The sequence below is a fragment of the Bos indicus x Bos taurus genome, chromosome 8 (genome assembly GCF_003369695.1).
Source record: "Bos indicus x Bos taurus breed Angus x Brahman F1 hybrid chromosome 8, Bos_hybrid_MaternalHap_v2.0, whole genome shotgun sequence".
Classification (NCBI taxonomy): domain Eukaryota; kingdom Metazoa; phylum Chordata; class Mammalia; order Artiodactyla; family Bovidae; genus Bos; species Bos indicus x Bos taurus.
The window spans coordinates 94,257,797-94,277,838 of NC_040083.1; the positions used below are offsets into that span (position 1 = coordinate 94,257,797).

General features: G+C 37.1%; 1 pseudogene; it reads left to right on the forward strand.

Annotated features, from left to right (window-relative positions):
* The first annotated feature begins 8,410 nt into the window (after positions 1 to 8,410).
* Positions 8,411 to 9,269, forward strand: LOC113897499 (annotated as a pseudogene).
* Positions 9,270 to 20,042: the final 10,773 nt, after the last annotated feature.

Below are 20,042 nucleotides of genomic sequence, written 5' to 3' on the forward strand. Positions count from 1 at the left end.
CCCAATAAGTTCTCCTACTGTTGTGTAAGTTCTGAAACCCACGTCAGGCTTCCCCTCCTGAGGATCCAACAAAGGGACTGGGAATGAGGTAGAAATTGCTAGGTAGTCAGGGTAGGACTCTGAGACCTTGGTCCTGTTTTCAATAAACATCTCGCCCCATTAACCTAAAACTATACCTTTTGTCCCGAATTCCTGAAATGTGTCCTTTGTCTGATAAATTACCATCGACTCAGATCCAGGAAAGATCAGTAATTAACATCTGTTCCAAAAGCTTGAGGGAAAAACAACTGGTGATCCATTCATCTTTAGCCCTTACATCTGGTCTACTTTTAAACGGCCAGGGGGCACGATAAAGGGTGGCAACTTAATCTAAGGATCAATATAAACCATTCAGTTCAGTTGCTCAGTAGTGACTCTTTGCCACATCATGGACTGCAGTATGCCAGGCTTCCTTGTCCATCACCAACTCCTGGAGCTTGCTCAAACTCCATTGAGTTGGTGATGCCATCCAACCATCCCATTCTCTGTCATCCCCTTCTCCTAATGCTTTCAATCTTTCCTAGCATCAGGGTATTTTCCAATGAGTCAGTTCTTCGCATCAGGTGGCCAAAGTATTGGAGCTTCAGCTTCAGCATCCATCCTTCCGATGAATATTCAGGACTGATTTCCTTTAAGATAGATTGGTTTGATCTTCTTGCTATCCAAGGGCCATAAAGATGTTAAGTTAAAATGTGATCTTTAAACTGATTGGTTAGAAATGACAGATTTTAAGGACAGGAGCCAACCAAAAATGCACAGATCAGTGCCAGTAAGTCCTGTCTTTCTGGGGGACTATTTACCCCCTGTCAGTGTTTATGCTGTCTATGCAAGGAGATCAAGCCACAGTCAATCCTAAAGCAAATCAGTCATGAATATTCATTGGAGGGACTGAGGCTGAAGCTGAAACTCCAACACTTTGACCACCTGATGTAAAGAACTGATTCCTTGGAAAAGACCCTAATGCTGGGAAAGATTGAGGGCAGGAGGAGAAGGGGATGGCAGAGGATGAGATGGTTGGATGGCATCACTGACTCAAAGGACATGAGTTTGAACAAGTTCCAAGAGTTGGTGATGGACAGGGAAGCCCAACATGCTGCATTCTATGGGGTTGCAAAGAGTTGGACATGACTGAGCAACTGAACTGAACTGACTAAGTGTCTGTGCTGAGAGCTTTGTACTTTATTCTCTTTTAAAATAAATCCTATTCACTTGCATGCAACTGTGAGTGTTTGCATGTTCTATTCCTGAAGTTCAGCTCCAGAAATAAGAACTCACATTCCCATCTCAGGAATCTCCAGGGAATCTGGCTTTGAAGTTGGCCTTAGGCCAAATAACTAACAGGGAGGGAATGCAATGCCACTCATCAGCAAATAACTGGATTAAAGTTTTACTGAATAAGGCCCTGCTCAACAGGGCAAGACCCAGTTTTTCCCATTGCCAGTCCCTCCCATTAGGAAACTTACACTTACCTAATGCTGCAACAAAAAATGATGACTTGGTGTGCTATTGAGGTATGCTGTTGCTGCTGCTGCTGCTGCTAAGTCGCTTCAGTCGTGTCTGACTCTGTGTGACCCCACAGACAGCAGCCCAACGCGCTCCCCCATCCCTGGGATTCTCCAGGCAAGAACACTGGAGTGGGTTGCCATTTCCTTCTCCAATTCATGAAAGTGAAAAGTGAAAGTGAAGTCGTTCAGTCCTGTCTGACTCTTCGCGACCCCATGGACTGCAGCCTACCAGGCTCCTTCGTCCATGGGATTTTCCAGGCAAGAATACTGGAGTGGGGTGCCATCGCCTTCTCCGCTCATACTAACTGACCAGTAATCAAATATAACAACGTTAACTGTCTTTTATGTAGTGCCTATTAAATACCAAGAAATGTTAAGTACTATATCATATACCAACACTACAAGGTAGATATAATACTCATTTGCAAATTAAATATCTTCCCCAAGATCACCAACCGACAAGTCAGGAAATTGGAATTCAGAGTATCCAATTCTAAAGCCATCTCTTTTTATAACTGCAAGGTAAGGTGTGTATCTTAAATCACCAGTGTAATTAGATTAGTAAACACCATTATTCATAACTACTATGCATTCATAACTACTTTAAATTCTTCATATGTATTGCCTCATTCATTCTCAGAACAATATTAGGTATTTTTAAGTTCCTCATTTTACAGACAGGGAAACAAAGGCTTAGAGAATTTCAGTGACCTCACTGAGGTCATAGAGGTAGTGCTTGACAAAACTGGGCTAACTTCAGAATCTAATGTTCTCAACCATCTCACTCTTCTGCCTCCAAAATGACAGAAAACACTTTCTTCCTGTAGAATTAGCAAAATCAATACCAGAAATATATTGCGGAGCCAAAGTCCTTTTGTATCACAGAGAATCTCACAATCCTAAAATATTCTCTTTGGCAATGTATGTTCTTAAATATTTTAACATACACATGGAGAATGCCTGAAGGAACAACAAAAGTGTAGCCTGGTACAAGAAAGAATCAGACACAGCAATCTGGAAGTACCTGAAAAGCTCTCATGAAAAAACGAGCATATATACTTGTTACACAAGGAAAAATGAGGGTTGCATATATGTAAAGTTAAATGTAAAGAGCTTTCTAATAAGAAGAATTCTCCCAAAATAACCTGAGCAGCCACATACAGTGCTCTAACCATCACTGGGCTGGGAACAGAAGTAAAATGAACATCATCCCAACTTTAGAGGAAACAACATAGTTTTCATATGGATGAAACAAAACTAAATAAAACCATAAGTGAAATTTCATTCATATGTTTCAGGGATAAAATGAAAATCTTAATGAAAATTTAAACTGCATGTCAAAAATAAGAAGGAAAACTACAAATTGGAAAGGTATTTACAGAGACAAAAGTGTTAATTAAGAGTTCATACAATTTAAGAGGAAAACTATCAAAATACCAAGAGACAAAAATAATAAAAAGGTAAATATAAGTAATACATAAACATAGACATAATATTCAATTTCATGAGCAATCATAGGAATAAAAAGTTAAACAATGTAATGGTTTATATAAATAGAAAAGAATAGATACCATTTCTGGTTCTAGAAAATATGCAAAAAATAGTCTGTGCTAATACTGCAGTAGCACAGTAAAATGTTAAGCTTGGAAAAATAATTTTGCAAACGTATCAAGAATTCTCTCAATTTATATCTTTCCATTCTATAACCACATCACTAGAGGTTAACCTTATGTTATTTCTAGTAGAAGGAAAGCAGATGACAAAGATATCAATGATCATTATATCAAAATCTAAAAATATTAAAATTAAAATATCCAACAGTATTAAAATTAAGGCTAGATTATTCTTCAAATATTAGAGAGAAAGGTTATAAAGACTGCAAAGTCACAGAAAATTATTGATTTAAAATTCAATATGCTAATTAAATTTTATCCATACTGGTATAAAGAAAAATTATTTCTATGTAGTTTTGAGTTAACAAGCATATGGATGATAAAAATAATTTAAAGAAGTAGAATGACTTCCTCTTTTACTAGGATTTTATTAACATTGATCTAGCATTATCTGTGGAAGCAAAAGAAAAACAAATTCTTAGGGAAAGTTTAAGGGTTTTGGGAACTTTGCTGAAGTCATCAAATAGATGTGTTCAAAGAAAATTCCAAGAAATACATGGCTAGGGAAGGTTTTTGTTAAGTCAGGTTAATTGGGTTTTGGGAATGAACAGAAGTGGGGACTTCTCTAGAGAATTCTAAGTTTCTGACTCACAACCTTAGGGACTAAAGAAGTTTATAAAAATGAGCACTAAATTAGCTTCCAAAAGAACCTGAGTCTCTTGAGTAAGTGTCAACTTTAAGACAAATCATGTGAAGCTAGAGTTGCATCACATCTTTTTAACATGTTTCATTTCCTTCATGCCTCTTAAGAATATTCATGCACAGACAGATTGCCTAATCATGGCTGCTCTTTCTCCCATTTCTTTTTAGGAAGGAGCAACTGAAGTTTAGCATCTTCTGGCCTTATTAATAAAATGCAAATGAAATTCAAAAATGAGAATTCTTTCAGTTGATACAATGGAATGGTATGAATGACTAAAACCCAGTCAGAAGGTAAGATAAAGAGAGAAGTTTTATTTAAATTTTTCAAAAGAAAAACATCCCATCAATAAATATACAAATATTGAGCTGAGGTGACCATTGCTCAGAGGTTTTAAAAATATGTATATATTTATTTATGTGAAAGGAAAAAAATATATAAAAACCCACCAGGCATCATCTCCAAGACCGGGATACAACTAAATTTTTTTATTTCAAATTTTTCCATGGGAGAGACTGTGAGGAAAAGAAAGTAGTTTGCAATGCAAAAGAGCCTCATAAATAATAGACTTAGGTTTCCCTGATGGCTCAGGTGGTAAAGAATCTGCCTGCAATGCAGGAGACCCAGGTTTGATCCCTAGGTTGGGAAGATCTCTTAGAGAAGGAAATGATCCCTGCAGTATTCTTGCTTGGAGAATCCCATGGACAGAGGAGCTTGGTGGGCTACAGTTCATGGGGCTGCAAAGTCAGATAGGACTGAGCAACTAACACTTTTGCTTTCAGTGGCTATGCATTTGAGTATTGAGAAGTATTGAGTTCACTAAAATTTTAATTAACAAGTATCTGGAGAAAGAACGCTTCATGATTTATATATTATTCACACATAAACTATGTTCAATAAGAGCTTGAGGATACAGGTAATTAAAGATGTTTGTAATAAAAACAGGATTAGAAACAAAACAAAACAAAAAAAATTAACAAAGGGAAGAAATAATCATGAGGGTTAGTCTGATCCTCAGAAAGCCAAAGCAGAAAAAAAAAAAGAAAGTATTAAAAGTTTTTGAGTTTTAATTTATATAATTAATCAAATTCCACTACTGAGACCTTAATTCTCTATGCTAAACCTGAGAGAAATTTTCAATATTTTTCATATGATTTCATTATTAGAATGATGTCTTCATAAGTGGAAGATGATGAATGTCCTCAATGTTTTCAGAGGCAAGTATACATTTATGTGTGGCTTTATCATATGGGTCCTTGAAAAAACTTGAGTGCATCATTTTAAATTGTGCTTTATTTAAAAATTCATACTTATGTAAGCATTGTGACATAGCAATAAAAATAGGGGTTTGGGGACCATAAAGATACGGATTTAAAATTAATTAAAACTGCATTTTGATGTGGGGTTCCTGGTTCATTTTGTATGGAAAAAACTGCATAACTGGGACACTTTTTACCTTGAAAAACAGCACAAAAATTGTAGTCTGAAAGTTTTTTTCATATAAAGTAAATTAAATACCTATTTAAAAAATAAAGATAAGGGTTCAAATAATAATTCTGGTATTTACCAACTATAGGACATTGAAATTGTACTTGAATTTTGAAATATCAAATTAATTTCTTCACTGTTAAAATATCGATAATAATCTTGAATTATTCTGAAAGATAAATGTTAAAAATTATTTGAAGTGCCAAATACAGACTAGGACTCACATGTTGTCAGTTACTCTTCTCTTTGTGAGCTAAAATAATACACTTTTCCATGTGGTATGTTAATTGAATATAAGAGTTTATAAAATCTACAGCATAAAAGTTGGTAACTCTACTTATTTTTTCACAATATCAATTGTCTTAATATTTAGAAGAACTGGAGAGGACAACAGAAATATATCCTCTAGTGAGAATTTAGAGTATAGATGGCATCTGCTTTTCAATGAAAAATCTTAGAACTTTAAATATTAGACCTTCAAGTAAGCAAGTCAATAAAAGTGAAAAAATATTCTAGAAAGTTAGGGATCTTTCTAGAAAATTAGAGAGCTTAACTTCTGTCTTGAATTAAAAAGTCACAGACTTTTCTTTAGGTCTGCTACAACAGTAAAAGAGTGCCTGAATGAAACCTCACAGCATGGAACCACAGAGTGATTAGAAGACCAGGAGTTGGTTGAGAAGGATTAGAGGACAGCCAGGATTTAGGTCAAGTCAAAGCCTCAACAAATAAGAATATCATCGTCTAGTGACAATTCTATTCTAGGGACCATGGATAGGAAATCTCTTTTGAGATTATATTAATATGACTAAGAACTCAAATTCTTTATCTTGGTTCACTCCAAAAATAACACTGTTAACCTGCAAGATTTAGAGAAGAGGGATCATAAATGCTCCATGTCTACCAGAAATAGTAGCTTCCTATGGATAACTAGACAGGATGCACCAGTACACCTCAGCCTTAATGTTTAGTATCTAGACACATGGGACAACCACTGTAATGTATAAATTGTTTTAGCATATTTTACTCTGAGTTAATCTTCCTAATATAATTTGACACCTACTTCAGTGTCTTTCTCTTTTTCATTATACTTTTCCTTTTGCATTTTTATTTAGAATTTGGGTAATTCAGAAAAGTAGGAAAAAAGTATCTAAGATATCCATTAATGTTTTGATATTTCTTTTCAGTCTTTCAATTCTGTCTAGGTCATCTTGGTTTAGATTTTGATCTTTCAAACAATGTTATAATTCTTTTATTATCACTTAGTCATTCTAAAATAATTTAAATGTAATTTTGGGATTAGTGGAAATTTATCACAATGTCATATTAAAAGGTGAATAATGACCCAATATAAGTGTACTATGATTATTTAACAATTCTCCTCGCATTAGACAAGAATGAAAACCTGTTTTAAAAGATCGCTTCCAATATACAGATACCATGGAAAGTGATTGTATTATAAATTACCAAGAATCTTTTAAAATCTTCTTTCCTTGTTCCCAGATTCTATAAATTCATTTTAGAGAAGTAAAGTTAAATGGGGAAAGCATTTCATGCACAATGCAATTCAATAGAGTATTTGTTAACTATTTCTTAAAAGGTACTCTAGCATTGCAAGAGTAATGAAAATCATCTCCTCTATATTATCTGTTATCCTTCCTCTCCACCTCCATTTGAAAACATTAAAGCAGATTGGTAGTCTCTCTTTAAAAAATCTGCAAGTAAAATTTTTTTTGCAGAAATTATCAAAGGGCTGTTAGGATACCTCATGTACACTACATTTATTTACTATAAGTAATTTCCAAATAGGAATCAGGTTTATAAGATGTTCCTAAAAAGAGAAGGTTTTTGACCTGATTCACATCTGTCCTCCCGAAACTGTAGTACATTCAGATCTCAGATGACTGAAGTTCTGCTATCAGAATTTTATTCTCAAAGTCATTTGGTATGTGTACCTACAGTCAATTAAGCCCCAGTCTTAATACCAAGTAAAGGTATATCCTGGCCTAACCAACACTTGCTACCCTTTTTGAAATGTATGCCTACAAAGTAGGGTGCAGCCTGAATTAAGTGAGTATCCTCCTTTCTATGGACAGAGGAGCTGGCTGGGCCATAGTCTTTGAGGCCACAAAAGATCAGATAAGACTTGGAGACTAAACAAGAAAAATCTCCTTTCTATAATCAATAGATATATAAATATTCTATTATTTTGAATACATTGTCTCACTATTGTAAAATAGAGTTTTCATAGAAAGCAGTGTAACTCATTGGCAAATGACTATAACAGAAATAGCTAGTCCTATACTGGAAACATAACTACTTTTCGAAACCCTAAGTAAAAACCCATCTATTCGATCAACTTTTTTTCTCTAGGAATATTTTTTAATCTAGGTAGAATATCTTGAGAATGAAGAAGTGCTTTCAAAATTATACTCAGTTCTACTTAGTTGTTATAGGGAAGAATATGATATACTAATATCTGCTCTTTAGATTTTTTCAAATTAAAGTCATTTTCTCTACATTCTATAGCACACAACTCTGATCTTGTTCAGTTCAGTTCAGTCTCTCATCATGTCCGACACTTTGGAGCACCACGGACGGTAACATGCCAGGCTTCCCTGCCCTTCAACATCTCCCAGAACTTGCTCAGACTCATGCCTATTGAGTTCATGATGTCATCCAACTATCTCATCAATTCTGCTCCTGCATTCAATCTTTCCCAGAATCAGGATCTTTTCAAATGAGTCAGTTCTTTGCATCAGGTGGCCAAACTATTGGAATTTCAGCTTCAGCATCAGTCCTTCCAATGAATATTCAGAACTGATTTCCTTTAGGATGCACTGGTTTGGTCTCCTTGCTGTCCAAGGGCCTCTCAAGAATCTTTCCAACACCACAGTTCAAAAGCATCAATTCTTCAGCATTCAGGTTTCTTTATAGTCCAACTCTCATATCCATACATGACTTCTGGAAAAACCATAGCTTTGTCTAGACAGAACTTTGTTGGCAAAGTACTATCTCTGCTCTTTAATATGCTGTCTAGGTTGGCAATAGCTTTTCTTCCAAGGAGCATGTACCTGGTGATTCTCCTGGGGAACAGCACTTTGATCATCCTCACTCTCCTGGATTCCCACCTTCACACCCCTGTGTACTTCTTCCTCTGTCATCTTTCCTTCCTTGACATTTGGTACACATCCTCCTTTATCCCCTCAATGCTGATACACTTTCTATCAGAGAAAAAAAACTATCTCCTTCACTAGGTGTGTTTCTCAGATGTCTGTCTCTTACACTAAAGGGTCGACAGAGTGTGTACTTCTAGCAGTGATGGCATATGACCATTCCATAGCCATCTGCAACCCTCTGAGATGCCCTATCATCATGAGCAAGGCACTTTGTATTCAGATGGCAGCTCTCTTCTGGGGACTGGGCTTTCTCAACTCATTGACAGAAACAATTCTTGCAGTACAGTTGCCCTTCTGTGGAAAAAATCTCATCAATCATTTTGTTTGTGAAATATTGGCTTTTGTCAAGCTATCTTGCACAGATATATCCTTGAGTGAGATTACTATCATGGTGGGCAATGTAATATTTTTATTTGTTCCATTACTGTTGGTTTGTATCTCCTATATTTTCATCCTTTCCACTGTCCTAAGAATCAATTCAGCCGAAGGAAGACAAAAGGCTTTTCCCACCTGCTCAGCCCACATAATGGTGGTGACTGTGTTTTATGGGACAATCCTCTTCATGTATATGAAGCCAAAGTCCAAAGACGCTGCTTTTGATAAATTGATTGCCCTGTTCTATGGAGTCGTCACACCGATGCTCAATCCTATCATCTATAGCCTGAGGAATACAGAAGTGCATGGCGCTATAAGAAAATTGACAGCTAGACTGGTTCTGGAGGAAAGAATGAGAAATTTGCATCTTTGAATTTATGCACAAAATAAGCTCATATATTGGATGCAGGTTTTCAGTATAAGCAGAACAAAGGAAATAAAGGCTATACATAAAATCACAGAATTTAAGAGTTGGGAAGAAATTTCAGGGTAATAATCTAAGTTCATTATTTATGAAAATATCATAAAAATGTAGGGACATGTAGTCCATGAAGTGAGAACAAACTTTCAGAAACAAGAAAAAAATTGAAATTAAACTTTTCCAGAAATATCCAGGTTTAATTTTTAACAATTAAAAATATGTATTTTTCATTCCCCTTTTTGAGAGAACTACTTGAGTTCATGTTTTTTCTCTTTATTACTCATTTTTGTTTTACTCAGGGACTTGATCAGCCCCAACCTCCTTTTTCTAGTGTGTGTGTATATATATATATATATATATATATATATATATATATATATATATTCCTTCTTCTTTCCCTTGCTGTGTTTCTTCTACACAGTCTGCTACACTATGCTGCATGCACCATGTAGTTATCCAAATATATCCTGTTCTTTCACACTTAAGGACAATAGTATATGTCACTTCATCCCCATTATCATATTTCTCCTATGGTGACAACTCAGGCATCTAATTAAAGAAAGTTTAAATGTTTTATCCTCTGAAAAATCCTTCCAAATTTACCCACAGCGATAGCACTGTTTACAATTGCCAAGATATGGAAGCAACATAAGTGTCCATCAGGTGATGAATGGATAAAGAAGATGTAATGTGTGTGTGTATATATATGTGTGTGAATATCATTGTTGTTTACTTGCTATGTCCAAAACTTTTGGGAACCCATAGACTGTCCCCTGCCGGCTTCTCTGTCTAAGAGATTTCTCAGGCAAGAATACTGGAGTGGGTTGCCATTTCCTTCTCCTAGGGATCTTCCTGACCCAGAGATCGAATCTATGTGTCCTGAATTGGCAGGGGCATCTTTACCAATGAACCATCAGGGAAGCCCCAATAGAATATTACTCAGCCACAAAGAAAGAATGAAATTCTGCCACCTAAAGCAACATAGATATACCTAGAATATATTACACTTAGTGAAATGAGTCAGAGAATGACAAATACTCTATGCTATTACTTTTATGTGAATTCTAAAAAATAGAACAAATGAATTTATGTTAACAAACAGTAACAGAGTCACAGATATAGAGAACAAGCTAGTGGTCATCAGTGAAGAGAGGGAAATGGGGAGGATGAGCCAAGGTATGGAATGAAGTGACACAAACTATTATGTATAAAGAAGCAACAAGATTTCCTTCCCAGAAGAGGAAATATATCCATTATTGTCTATTAATACTTTAAATGGAGTACAATCTGTAAAAATAGTAAATCACCATGCTGTATAACTGAAACAAATACAATATTGTAAATCAACTCTATTTCAATAGAAAAGAAGTAAAAATTAAAAATAAGGCAATAAGGATGTATCCTTCATCCATATAACATTAGAATTTTCAGGTCCATGTATTCTGAAAGGTGGGAGTAATTAACGACAATGTTTCTACAATTAATCTCTTTTTTATAACTTATAACTTTTTTTTAAATGTATTTTCTGAAAACTTACCACACACATTTTGTTTGCAGTTCTGTATATTAAAATTTATCGGCTATGAGGACAAGTATTAAAATTAAAATCCACTTGTGATCATTATCATATTATAAGAAGAAAAGGATGTTAGTGTGGGAACTGTGGAGATCGAGGTAAAGTGAATCAAAAGAAATGGGAGCTCAATTATATACAGGACATGACACAAGAGATAAGTAAACATATGAGGTATAGTGAGAGCCTGCTTACCACTGACAGAGAGTTACACATACAGAAAGAGGAAAAACAAGAATAAACCATGAGATACTGGGTAAGAAGATAGTGTGAACTCACTGCTTTCAGTATATACATAGAGAAATATACATACAGAAAAAATAGAGATATAGATACGGCTAAGCATATATATAGAAATTAATATGGATTACACAAATGTTCAAACTACCACAAAATGTTCAAACTACCACACATTTGCACTCATTTCACATGTTAACAAGATAATATTAAATAGTAAGATAATGCTCAAAATCCTTCAAGCTAGGCTTCAACAGTACATGAACCAAGACCTTCTAGATGTAAAAGCTTGATTTAGAAACATCAGAGGAACCAGAGATCAATTTGCCAACATCTACTGGATCTTAGAAAAAGCAAGGGAATTCCAGAAAAAACATCTACTTCTGCTTTATTGACTACGTTAAAGCCTTTGACCTTGTGGATAACACCAAATTGTAGAAAATTCTTAAAAGAGGTGGGAATACCAGACTGCCTTACCTGCCTCTTGAGAACCTGTATGCAGGTCAGGAAGGAACAGTTAGAACCGGACATGGAACAACGAACTGGTTCCAAACTGGGAAAGATGTACATCAGGTTGGATACTTTCACCTTGCTTATTGAATTACTATGCAGAGTACATCATGAGAAATGCTGAGCTGGATGAAGCACAAGCTGAAATCAAGATTGCCAGGAAAAATATGAATAACCTCAGATAAGCAAATGACACCAGCCTAATGACAGAAAGCAAAGAGGAACTAGAGATCCTCTTGATGAGGATGAAACAGGAGAGTGCAAAACTAGCTTAAAACACAACATTCGAAAAACTAAGATCATGGCATTCAGCCCCATCACTTCATGGCAAATAGACGGGGGGAAAATGGAAACAATGAGAAACTTTATTTCTTGGGCTCCAAAATCACTGTCGATGATGACTGGAGCCATGAAATTAAATGACGATTGTTCCCTGGAAGAAAAGCTATGACAAACGTACTTCAGTTCAGTTCAGTTCAGTTACTCAGTCATCCGACTCTTTGCGACCCCATGAAGCACAGCACACAAGGCCTCCCTGTTCATCAGCATTCTAAAACCAGCTTGAACATCAGGAAGTTGACGAATCACGTATTGCTGAAGCCTGGCTTGGAGAATTTTAAGCATTACTTCACTAGCGTGTGAGATGAGTGCAATTGTGCGGTAGTTTGAGCATTCTTTGGCATTGCCTTTCTTTGGGATTAGAATGAAAACCGACCTTTTCCAGTCCTGTGGCCACTGCTGAGTTTTCCAAATTTGCTGGCATATTGAGTGCAGCACTTTCACAGCATTATCTTTTAGGATTTGAAATAGCTCAACCTGAATTCCATCACCTCCACTAGCTTTGTTCATAGTGATGCTTCCTAAGGCCCACTTCACTTGACATTCCAGGATGTCCGGCTCTAGGTGAATGATCACACCATCATGATTATCTGGGTCGTGAAGATCTTTTTTGTACAGTTCTTCTGTGTATTCTTGCCACCTCTTCTTAATATCTTCTGCTTCTGTTAGGTCCCTACCATTTCTGTCCTTTTGACCTCATCTTTGCATGAAATGTTCCCTTGGTATCTCTAATTTTCTTGAAGTGATCTCTAGTCTTTCCCATTCTGTTGTTTTCCTCTATTTCTTTGCATTGATCACTGGAGAAGGTTTCTTATCTCTCCTTGAATGCAGAATGGAACTCTGCATTCAAATGGGTATATCTTTCCTTTTCTCCTTTGCTTTTTGCTTCCCTTCTTTCATAGCTATTTGTAAGGCCTCCCTAGACAGCCATTTTGCTTTTTTGCATTTATTTTTCTTGGGGATGGTCTTGATTCCTGTCTCCTGTACAGTGTCACAAACCTCCATCCATAGTTCATCAGACACTCTGTCTATCAGATCTAGGCCCTTAAATTTATTTCTCACTTCCACTGTATAGTCGTAAGGGATTTGATTTAGGTCATACCTGAATGGTCTAGTAGTTTTCTCCATTTTCTTCAATTTCAGTCTGAATTTGGCAATAAGGAGTTCATGACCCAAGCCACAGTCAGCTCCTAGACCGCATATTAAAGAGCAGAGACATCACTTTGACAAGGAAGGCCATATAGTCAAAGCTATGGTTTTTCCAGTAGTCACATACAGATGTGAAAGTTGGACCATAAAAAAGGCTGAGCATCAAAGAACTGATGCTTTCAAATTGTGGTGCTGAACAAGACTCTTGAGAGTTCCTTGGACAGCAAGGAGATCAAATCAGTCAATCCTAAAGGAAAGCAACCCTGACTACTCATTGGAAGGACTGATGCTGAAGCTGAAGCTCCAATACTATGGTCACCTGATTCAAAGAACCGACTCACTGGAAAAGACCCTGATGCTGGGGAATATTCAGAGCAGGAAGAGAAGAGGGTGGCAGAGGATGAGATGATTGGATGGCATCCTCAACTCAATGGACATGAGTTTGAGCAAACTCCGGGAGTTAGTGAAACACAGGAAAGCCTGGTGGGCCACAGTCCATTGGGTTGCAAAGAGTCAGACGTGACTGAGCAACTGAACAACAAAATATGGACGCAAATATTTGTAAAAGTGTGTATATTTACATGTACATAGGTGCATATAAAAGCACATTTATTCCCCACTTGTGACCACTGAGAACGCCTAAGAATGATAAATGAAAAAATGTTAACTTTGAAATCTATGTACATTGGGTATAGAATACTATCAGTTCAGTTCAGTCAGTGTATGTCCGACTCTTTGCAAGCCCATTGACTGCAGCACACCAGGTTTCCCTGTCCATTACCAACTCCCGGAGTCCACCCAAACCATGTCCATTGAGTCCGGGATGCCATCCAGCCATCTCATCCTCTGTTGTCCCCTTCTCCTCCTGCCTTCAATCTTTCCCAGCATCATGGTCTTTTCCAAGAAAAAGTGCCAAGTCAGTTGGCCAGTGTATTGGAGTTTCAGCTTCAGCATCTGTCCATCCAGTGAGTATTCAGGACTGATCTCATTTAGGATTGACTGGTTGGTTCTCTCTGCTGTCCAAGGAACTCTCAAGAGTCTTCTCCAACACCACAGTTCAAAAGCATCAGTTCTTCAGTGCTCAGCTTTCCTTATGGTCCAACTTTCACATCCATACATGACTACAGGAAAATCCATAAGCTTTGACTAGACAGACCATTGTTGGGAAAGTAATGTCTCTGCTTTTTAATATGCTGTCTAGATTGGTCATTGCTTTTCTTCCAAGGAGCAAGTGTATTTAATTTCATGGCTACAGTCACCATCTGCAGTGATTTTCAAACCCAAGAATGTAAAGTCTGTCGCTGTTTTCATTGTTTCCCCATCTATTTGTCATGAAGTGAAGGGATTACCTGCCATGCTCTTAGTTTTTTGAATGTTGAGTTTTATGCCTGCCTTTCACTCTCTTCTTTCACTTTCATCAAGAGGTTCTTTAGCTCCTCTTCATTTTATGCCATAAGGGTGGTGTCGCCTGCATATCTGAGGTTATTGATATTTCTCCTGGCAATCTTGATTCCAGCTTGTGCTTCCTCCAGCCAGCATTTCTCATGATGTACTCTTCATTTAAGTTTAATAAGCAGGATGACAATATATAGCCTTGATGTATTCTTTTCCCAATTTGGAACCAGTCTGTAGTTCCATATTTGGTTCTAACTGTTCCTTCTTGACCTGCATACAGATTTCTCAGGAGGCAGGTAAGGTGGTCTGGTATTCCCAACTTGTTAAGAATTTTCCAGTTTGTTGTGATCCACACAGTCAAAGGCTTTGGCATAGTCAATAAAGCAGAAGTAGATGTTTGTTTGTTTGTTTCTGTAATTCTCTTGCTTTTTCTATGATCCAATGGATTGTTGGCAATTTGATCACTGGTTCCTCTACCTTTTCTAAATCCAACTTGATCATCTGGAAGTTCTCAGTTCATGGACTGTTGAAGCCTACTTGGCGAATTTTGAGTATTACTTTGCTAGCTTGGGTAATGTGTGCAGTTTGTGGTATTTGAACATTCTTTGGCATTGCTTTTCTTTCTACAAGATTATAGAATACTATAGTGACTCTTTTTCTTTCAGTACTTTAATGTTGTGGTTTCTTCATTATCTCAGGCTTGCAGTGAGAAGAAACCTCTCTCTTATGAGTATAAGGTATCTCTTTTCTGATTTTTAAGCAGTTTGTTTAAGATGAACCTTGGTGTGGTTTTCTTTCCATTTCTCATTATTTTGGATACTGAGATTCTTTGTCTATGTATTTATTGTTTTCATCAAGTTTAGAAAGTTTCTATCCATTATTTAAATGTTATTTTTGTTTTGTTTTTCATTTTGTATTTACTTAAAATACATTTTATTTCAATGCATTTTGTATTTACTACTGCTTTTTATTTTTTGGACTCCAGTTATATGTATACCATATCACTTAAAGCTGTCTCACACAGTTAATGGTCTGTTCACTTTTTTTCATTGTCTTTTCTCCTTGTTTTATTTTAAAGTGTTACTATTTCCCTGATTCCTTGTTCACTAATCTTTCCTTCTGCAGGGTCCAATTACTTTAATTCCATCCAAAGTATACTGGATAGATTCATATTAGATACACTTCATTACTAGATTTTAGAATTTGTATTTTTAAAATATCTCTATATAATTTTATATTTATAAATATAAATAAATATATTTATTTATAAATATATATCTCTAAATATAATTTTTTGTGTCTCAAATGACATGATTTTTTTCTCAGCCATATTGACTATATTAAATACAGTCAGAATAACTTCTTAATGTCATGTCTAGTAATTCTATCAGTGTCCGGTTTGCTGCTTTAAAAATCTACTTTCTTTCTTTCTTTTTTGTTTTGTTTTATTAAAATGTTTTTAACAACTAAAAGGTGTGCCCATTTAGGTTATACAAGGTGAATTTTATAGGTGTGCAATGTGTTGATTTTATTCTCAGCCTTGTGTGAGCTCTGAAAATCATTCCCTCCAGTTCTTCTGGATGATCCTTTCCCAGGTCCTGCTTAGTTTCTTCATACACCTTCACTGATCAGTACTCAGCTGAAAGCAGAGCGGTGTCCCTTTAGAGCTCTAGCTCTTTTTTCTGTAGCTTCATCCTCTCTGGATTTGGACTTGAAAACTAGCTGCCTTGTTTTCCCTGGCCTCTCAATTCCATCCTCAAATCCTTTCCCGATGGGTTCCCTCTCCCTATCTTATTACCTGGAAAGTCATCATTCGGGGAAGTAAGTTGGGAAAATTAAAGGGTTCACTTCATTTGTTCCTCATCTCTCAGGGATCACTGTCCTATGTTGTTTCATGTTCAATATCTTAAAATTGATTTTTCACATTTATTTCTGTTGTATTTTTATTGCTTCAGGTAGAAGGGCAAAACACAGTCCCTGTTTCTTCTTGGTCAGAAGCAGAAATCTAATCCTCCCCTCCTTTCTGTTTTCCCCATCAGAAAACAAATCAGTTCAGTTCAGTCACTCAGTCATGTCCGACTCTTTGCAACCCCATAGACTGCACACTGTCCAGGGACAGGCTTCCCTGTCCAGTACCAACTCCCAGAGCTTGCTCAAACTCATGTCCATCAAGTTGGTGATGCTGACTTAATTAATGAAATATTAAACAAATATTTCAGTATATTCTAGAATGGGTGGCAATGGAGTAACGCTGAGAAAGAGAGGTAAATAGAGAGAGACAAAGAGGACAGAGATAGAGTGGAGAGAGACAGACAGCAAAGAGAGGAGGAAAGATTTGGGGGTATTTTATGCTAATATTCCTAAGAGCTGCCAGAGTGAAAGGATTAGACATGAAATAAATTAACAGATGCTGCTCAATCTAATTGAAATCACAAGTAAATTCAAACAAGCTGAATTTAGAATCTAGCCAGAATAAAGATCAAAAACTGACTATGTAGCCAAGACATGGAAGCAACCTAAGTGTTCATTGACAGGTGAGTAGATAAAGAGGTGATATACATACAGAAAGGAATATTACTCAGCTATTAAAAAGAATGGAAAAATGACATGTGCAGCAACATGGATGGACATATAGATTGTCATACAGAGTAAAGTAAGTCAGACAGAGAAAGACAAATACTGTATGATATCACTTTTATTCAGAATCTAGAAGAATTGATGCTTTTGAACTGTGGTGTTGGAGAAGACTCTTGAGAGTCCCTTGGACTGCAAGGAGATCCAACCAGTCCATCCTAAAGGAGATCAGTCCTGGGTGTTCATTGGAGGGACTGATGTTGAAGCTGAAACTCTAATATTTTGGCCACCTGATGCAGAAAGCTGACTCATCTGAATAAACTCTCATGCTGGGAAAGATTGAAGGTGGGTGGAGAAGGGGATGACAGAGGATGTGATGGTTGGATGGCATCACAGACACATTGGACATGGGTTTGGGTGGGTTCTGGGAGTTGCTGATGGGCAGGAATGCCTGGCGTGCTGCAGTTCAGATCAGATCAGATCAATCGCTCAGTCGTGTCCGACTCTTTGTGACCCCATGAATCTCAGCATGCCAGGCCTCCCTGTCCATCACCAAAACTCGGAGTTCACTCAGACTCACGTCCATCAAGTCACTGATGCCATCCAGCCATCTCATCCTCTGTCATCCCCTTCTCCTCCTGCCCCCAGTCCCTCCCAGCATCAGAGTCTTTTCCAATGAGTCAATTCTTCACATGAGGTGGCCAGAGTACTAGAGTTTCAGCTTTAGCATCATTCCTTCCAAAGAAATCCCAGGGCTGATCTCCTTCAGAATGGACTGCTTGGATCTCCTTGCAGTCCAAGGGACTCTCAAGAGTCTTCTCCAACACCACAGTTCAAAAGCATCAATTCTTTGGCGCTCAGCCTTCTTCACAGTCCAACTCTCACATCCATACATGACCACAGGAAAAACCATAGCCTTGACTAGACGAAACTTTGTTGGCAAAGTAATGTCTCTGCTTTTGAATATGCTATCAAGGTTGGTCATAACTTTCCTTCCAAGGAGTAAGCGTCTTTTAATTTCATGGCTGCAGTCACCATCTGTAGTGATTTTGGAGCCCAAAAAAATAAAGTCTGACACTGTTTCCACTGTTTCCCCATCTATTTCCCATAAAGTGGTGGGACCGGATGCCACGATCTTCGTTTTCGAATGTTGAGCTTTAAGCCAACTTTTTCACTCTCCACTTTCACTTTCATCAAGAGGCTTTTAAGTTCCTCTTCACTTTCTGCCATAAGGGTGGTGTCATCTGCATATCTGAGGTTATTGATATTTCTCCCGGCAATCTTGATTCCAGCTTTGTTTCTTCCAGTCGAGCGTTTCTCATGATGTACTCTGCATATAAGTTAAATAAGCAGGGTGACAATATACAGCCTTGAGGAACTCCTTTTCCTATTTGGAACCAGTCTGTTGTTCCATGTCCAGTTCTAACTGTTGCTTCCTGACCTGCGTACAAATTTCTCAAGAGGAAGATCAGGTGTTCTGGTATTACCATCTGCAGTTCATGGGGTTGCAAAGAGTCGGACACGACTGAGCGACTGAACTGAACTGAAAAGTAGACATGAACTTATAAAACAGAAACAGACTTACCAGCTTAGAGAATGAACTTACTATTACCAAGGGAGAAGGAGGGAGGGGAGGAATAGATAGGGGGTTTGTGGTGGACATGTACACACTGCTGTATATGAAATGAATCACTAGCAAAGATATACTGTATCGCAAGGGAACTCTGCTCAGTATTACTAACAACTTCTATGGGAGAAGAATTTGAAGATTAATAGATACATAAACATATTACTGAATCACTTTGCTGTAAACTTAAAACACATTTTTTATCAAGTACACTCTAAAATAAAATAAGTTGACTGACAGGTGGTCTTTCAGAAGTAGCAAGAAAGAATTTTAAGTATAGTAAATAAGTTATCTGTATTTCATAGAAGAGAAAATCAAACTAGCATGTTTAAAAAATAGCCTAAGTTCACTCAGCTTGTGCAGACAACAGTCAAATTGGAATTCTATACTCCAAATCACAAGTGTTCTGTTCTTTTCCCTTTACTTCAACTCTGACCAAGTGTAGAAAAATGAAGCCAATCATTTTATAGATATCTGTCCCAAACTTCTGCATAGACCATATCATCCACTCCTAGGGCTCAATTGCCATCTCTGAGCAAAGGACTTTTTAATACACAGCTTGACTCCTGATTTCTCTCCTGGACTTCACTAATCTCTCTTCACCTGGAAGTCTAATCATCAACACAGTCAGCCAGTCATCCAACTTACATCATTACCTTTATGAAGTCATCATCCTTAAGCTTCTCCTCTTATTCAATCAATGCTTGCATCAGAGTTCTTTACTTATACTAGTAGAAACATTGTTGATGACTATCCATACATGCTGCTGCTGCTACTAAGTCGCTTCAGTCATGTCCGACTCTGTGCGACCCCAGAGACGGCAGCCCACGAGGCTCCCCCGTCCCTGGGATTCTCCAGGCAAGAACACTGGAGTGGGGTGCCATTGCCTGAAAGATCCTCAAATCCAATACTGTAACCATGAAATTCCCATATTCATCCTATCTTTTCACTGCCTCTATGTACACTGTCTCCATGGTCCTCTAACTCATTTGTCACATTCTCAGTTGATCCTCTATACTGTCGAAAGACCAGTCTTTCTAAACCTAACACCTTAGCCTGATCACATCACAAAAGTATGAGAAAATATTCACTGACCTGCTTTTTCTACAGAAAAAAAGCCCAGTATGATAAGATTTTTGACAAACAAGCTTCATCAAATCATTTTACCTTCATCTCTTAAACAAATGCTCATTAAAGTCCTGAGAGGATCTCTTTCTTCCCTTGCCTTTGATAATAAAAATTACTAGCAATTGGTTGCTGGTTTTTATTTTCTCATCTGATTGTCACAGCTTCATAATGTAGACATTGCAGTGTCCATCTT